At 43.3% G+C, this 5257-nt stretch overlaps 1 non-coding gene across 1 annotated transcript; it reads left to right on the top strand.

The window, feature by feature from the left end:
* Positions 1 to 4406: 4406 nt before the first annotated feature.
* Positions 4407 to 4568, top strand: LOC116094643. The gene has a single exon (XR_004120254.1). It is a non-coding gene; the product is annotated as a U1 spliceosomal RNA (small nuclear RNA).
* The last annotated feature ends 689 nt before the right edge of the window (positions 4569 to 5257 follow it).

Here is a 5257-nt window from a genome sequence, read left to right as displayed (position 1 = left end):
CACTTTTAAGACTAACTAGCTCCTTCCAGGAAAGGAAAGTTAACAAACCAGGGCTGTGGCTGGGCAAAATCAAGAGCTAGGAGTAGCTAATCGTGCCCTTTCCACTTCCTGTTTCAACATCTCTATTGCACATCAAATTCTATTTAACCCTACTTTTCTCTTTCCTTTCCAGGGCTAAGTCTGTTGTCCCTCTCCACCGCAGTCACTGTAAAGAAGCCAGAATGATGAGTCTAGCTGCCACTCTTACCTTTCTGTTTCTGAAGTCTGAAGAGCCTTTGAGAGCCATGTATGACACTGTACAAACGTCCTCGAAGAGGGAAGAAACCCAAACTGTGTTTATTCAACTGATTTCAGCCAGACACCAGGGAATACACACTCCTTTCAAATAGGCATATTTGGGCACGGGCATATTTAGAAATTGACCTGTATTTGTCCATAGAACAGACTCTACAGTTTTCACAGGATGGCTATCAGGTGGAATCAGCACACACAAGACAATTTAGAGTTAATTAGGGATAATGTTTGCTTAAAGAATAAATTTAAGATTGTTTAGTTTAAGCATATATCTCTGTGTCTCTGTATTGGTATGTGCATGTGAATGCAGAGGCCTACAGCTACAGAAGAGGGTGTTGAATCCCCTGGAGTTGGAGGTACTGGCATGTCTTAATTTGGATCTATTGCTGTGAAGAGACACCACGACTGTGGCAACACTTATAAAGGAAAACAGTTCTTTGGGGCTGGCTTACAGTTTCAGAGGTTCAGTCCATTATCATCATGGTGGGAAGTATAGCAGCGTGCAGGCAGACAGGGGGCTGGGGAAGGAGCTGAGAGTTCTACATCTTGATCTGAAGGCAGCAGAAGGAGACTGTGTGTCACACTGGCCTAGCTTGAGCATAGGAGACTCAAAGCTTACTCCCAGGGACATACTTCCTCCAACAAGGCCACACCAACTCCACAAGGTCATCCGTCCTCATAGTGCCACATAGGGGCCAAACATTCAAGCTCATGAGTCTGTGGGAGCCATACATAGCCAAACCACCACAGGACAGTTGTGGGTTGTTGGAGGTGGGTGCTGGAAACAGGATTCTTGTCCTTTGGAAGAGTAGTTTGCCTTCTTATCCAGTGAGTGGTGTTTGTAGCCCCACACCCTCATGAGTCATCTCCAGCATCAGGGATAATATTTTTAGTAACAATATGATTATCTCAATGACTCTACCTACATTTTGGCATCTGATGCTGATTTAGGCCGAATAATGAAATGTTTGCATTATATCATGCTAGGATGAATTGAAGGTTGGCTGCACTGTGACCAAAGGCTTTTCTTGCAGAGTGAGGCTCCCTTGCTGGAGTTACCCCTTCAGGAGAGTGGAAGTGGATGGTCTCCATGTTTGACAAATAAACGATAAAACATACCCTGGGGGATTCAGACTCTGTCTCTAAATTCTAAAGTGAGGCTGGTCCTTGTCTCTATCTTATCTGCCCTTCCTGTATCTTTTCTCATAGCATCTTCTCATATACAATCCTGCACAGGTGAGCAGGTACCCAGGAAGCTGCTACGTGACAAAGCCGAGCACAATCACCTTCCAAAGAGTGCTTGCTTTGCCAGTTCAGGGCTGGTGAGCTAGGCTTTTGGGTACACTTGGGAAATGCTCTACCACTGGGTTACTTCTGAGTTGACTACTGTGTCTTTACCAGCAATTCTCAAAATCCAAAAGCTCTTGAGCTTAAAATAAGCAAAGAAGCAAACAAATGAATGAACTTTACTGTGAGCTTCCTAATGCTTCTTTCCCACACAGTATTTGACATAGACTGATCTTGACTCTCTTCTTTTTTTTTTTAAACAGGGTTCTCTAAAATGTTTTAATCATTGTTTTATTTCCTTTTTGTTCAGATCTTGCCTCATGTTAAGTACGTGAAGTCACTTATAATAATAAACACAGAATTTAAAATAGTAACCTATAAATCAGGCCCAGAGCAATGGCCAGGCATAAAAGTAGAACCTAAGTGAACTCCTAGACTTAGGTTTCAAGACTGGTCTAGGATTCCGGGCGAAAGTGAAAAGGGAGATGTGATATGTGCGCATCCATTTCTCCTCACCCCTCCCACCCTTTCCAAACAACTCAGCGTCTTAGGGGAAAAATACACAGCCTTGCCTGATACATCGCCCCTGGAAGAAACTTCTCCTGAGAAGCTGTATGTCTTAATAGCATCATAGTTTCTAAAAAAATTTTCCTAATAATGGGTATAAAATGAAAAGGAAACAAGTCTTAATTGAATAATAAAAACGAATGAGTGAATGGTTAAGCCGTGTTTTAGGTATGAGGGAAACAATGAGTGTACGTGACACGACCCAGGAGACCTGTGTTTGTTTACCAATTTTATCTTAGTAGCAATAACTAGGGATTTAAGAACCCTCACTTGTGTGCTTTGGAAACCTCACGCAATCACCTGGCATGGTTGCGTCAGTCTCTGGTTCATATGGAAATAGCCGAAGTGATGTTCACTTGATAAAGGGATGTTCACTTGATGAGTGTTTGCTGAAGGACACAAACCCTGTGTTATTTTGTTGTGTGTTTATGTTGTGCTTCATATAATGAAATACTTTCAATTAATGGGCCATTAGGAAAGGAAATGTTTTATTTACCCCATTTATCTCCAATCGGGACAATATTGGCTAAACTGTAGTAGATGCTAAGTTGGCAGGGTTAATTCAGATGACGTGTCTCATTCCATCTTGATCATATCACACTTTGTCTGGAACACCCAGATGCCCACCTGTCTGACTGTGGGAGTTTTCTGGGTCACTTCCTGTTCCCAGTCCCTACTCTTTTCTTGTTCTGACCCTAGCTAGGACCTTGACTCACTTTCCTGGAGGCAATCTGTATTTAGCCTCTGGCTCCTTACCCTGAAGGTCTGTGGCTGGGGGCTCCTGCCTTGGGGTCCTCTCTACGTTCCACTGTGTTGGGCCAGCTTGCCATGTTTCTTTTTGTCTGTGAGTCGGTGTGTAGTCTGACGTATCTCTTTCATGAGTAGTCTGGAGTCAAAGAGAAACCTCAAATGCTGACCGCAATGGTTTAACAGAGCGAACATACCCAAAGGTGTATTCACTCCTCCATCCATCCATATACACACATGTATACATGCACACACATACATACATACATATATACACACACACACACACACACACACATACGTCTGAAAAATGCTCAAATGTGTATCCATCTGTCCAAGTTACCTTTTTGTTGCTTTGATAAACACTATAACTGAAAAGCCACCTGGGGAAGAAAGGGTTTATTATTTCATATTACATTTCCATCACTGAGGGGAGCCAAGGGAGGAACTCGAGGCAGGAACCTCCAGGTTGGGACTGAATTAGAGACTGTGGAGAGGTTCTGCTTACTGGTTTGCTCCCTCTGGTTCGCTCAGCCATTTTTCTTATACAGGCCAGACCCACCTGCCTAGAGATGGCATTGCCAGACGAGGTCTGGACCCTCCTACATCGAGTAGCAGTTAAGAAAATACCTTACAGACAAGGGTCAATCTGGTCTGGTGAATTTTCCAGTTGAGGTTCCCAGACGACTTCAGGACTGTGTCAAGTTGATGGCTGAATCTAATAGGACACCCTTCATCCGTCTGTCTGTCCATCCACCGGAAAATGCTCAAATGTATACCCATTATCCATTTCTCTGTTATGTGCCTGGCACTGAAGACTTCATGGAAGCCAGTGTTAAAACATATGCTGTTTTTCTTCATAGTATTGTATTAATGATAAAGGAAGATGTACTTTTAAAACACATTTTGGTGTGCGATTTATTATTTAGCTATAGAGAGGAAATAGCTAACTAGGTAATTAGGAAGACTGATATGACAAAGTTGACTTGTTCTTCAAAGCAGTTACTAATTCTTTTCTATATATTCTCAAAATGGGCTGCTCTTGTCGGTCTGAGACTCTCTACAATGTCTGAAGATGTTTTGTTTCAGTTGTGAAGAAATGATATGATGGCTATAAGTCAGGGATGCCACTAGCCATCCTACGGTACACAGGACAGAGGAATTATTAATGCCAAATGATCAGCAGATAGGACATAGGACTGGGGATGTAGCTCAGTGGTAGGATGCTCGCCTAACATGTGCAAGGGCAAGGTTTAAAACCCCTCGCTACTTTACCCGCCAATCTAAATGTGTTCATTAGAGCAACTAGCTAAACAGCTTCCTTTAGCCTAATACCTATTGCTATCTTCAATAATAGCGTCTGGCATTTACTGCTCAGGCTGTGGCAGGCATTCTGGTAATTCTTTCAACTGATTATATCATTTAACTCTGAAAGCCCTAAGGGGTAGGCATCATTATCAGCTTGATTTTAGAGGTGAGATAAGTTTGGTGGAGTAAAGAAACACACACAAATACTTCCCTAGCAGGGCAGATAGCAGGATAGCAAGGGTAGTTTTCCCAGGGGAAGCCCCATCCAATGCACTCCAAATGTGCTGACCTTTGCATTTTCCACAAATGTGGGAAACTCAACTACACAGTTTATGGCAGTGTGTGTGGGAGGCTTCATTCACATTCTTCCATGTCGAAATTGAAATTTAATGACAAAGTAAAGACACCTGTGCAAGGGCTGGGGTGGTAGCTCAGTGGTGGAACACTTGCCTAGCCTGCATGCAGCTCTGGGTTCAATGCCTGCTGCTGCCAAAGAGGCAAGTAACTAAAAGAGAAAAGAAATGAGAAGTCTTACCCAAGGCCTCATTGCTAGTGGCAGAGGTCTTTCTGTCAGCCCAGGGAATTGTGCCTCCTCATTTTCCATCACCACAAGTGACATCTGTAACTCAAATGTGGACCTCTCCCTTCAGCTCACTAGTAGTTGCTTTCGGGAGCTTGTGTGGGTTCCAGGCTTCTGGTGGAAATCTGAGGGAAAAGAGGCTGGCATAGGGGTACATAAATTCAATCCAAATTTGGGGAAAGAGTGCTTTCCACTTGAAAACATCAACATCTAGTTTAGATGATTAATTAACGGTCCTCCCACACAACTGTACAGTGGCCATATTAATCCCGTCTAATTAAACCAAATCAACCCAAACTGTTAGTCATCTCCAATTCAGAGATGCCTGTGTTGATGTGGGATAAACAGCAGTGCTATAAATAGTAGATGGAGACTGATGTGCTCCCACACAGCCAGTCTGCCTTCATTACCTCAGGCATCACTACTTGTTACTTTGTGCCTCTCTTCCTCCCTCCCTCCCTCCCTCCCTCCCTC

The sequence above is a fragment of the Mastomys coucha genome, unplaced genomic scaffold, assembly GCF_008632895.1.
Source record: "Mastomys coucha isolate ucsf_1 unplaced genomic scaffold, UCSF_Mcou_1 pScaffold16, whole genome shotgun sequence".
Taxonomy (NCBI): Eukaryota; Metazoa; Chordata; class Mammalia; order Rodentia; family Muridae; genus Mastomys; species Mastomys coucha.
This window is presented reverse-complemented; position numbering and strand designations above follow the sequence as displayed.